This window comes from Palaemon carinicauda, chromosome 43 (assembly GCF_036898095.1).
Source record: "Palaemon carinicauda isolate YSFRI2023 chromosome 43, ASM3689809v2, whole genome shotgun sequence".
In the NCBI taxonomy this organism is placed as follows: Eukaryota; Metazoa; Arthropoda; class Malacostraca; order Decapoda; family Palaemonidae; genus Palaemon; species Palaemon carinicauda.
Genome location: NC_090767.1, coordinates 3054866 through 3055223, shown reverse-complemented (window position 1 = coordinate 3055223; position 358 = coordinate 3054866).

The following is a 358-nucleotide window of genomic DNA, read 5'->3' as shown; positions in this document are numbered from 1 at the left end:
CAAAAACTCTATTGAGACAGCATCTGGGACATTTAAAATCGCTTCCAGTTGAATAAAATGAATAAAAAAAACTGTGTTGAGACAGCATCTAAGACATTTAAATCGCTTCCAGATGAATAAAATGAATGCAAAAAACTCTGTTGAGACAGCATCTGAGACATTTAAATCGCTTCCAGTTGAATAGAATTAATGCAAAAAACTCTATTGAGAAAGCATCTTAAACGTTAAAATCGCTTCCAGATGAATAAAATGAATGCAAAAACTCCTATTGAGACAGCATCTGGGACATTTAAATCGCTTCCAGATGAATAAAATGGATGCAAAAACTCTATTGAGACAGCATCTGGACATTCAAATC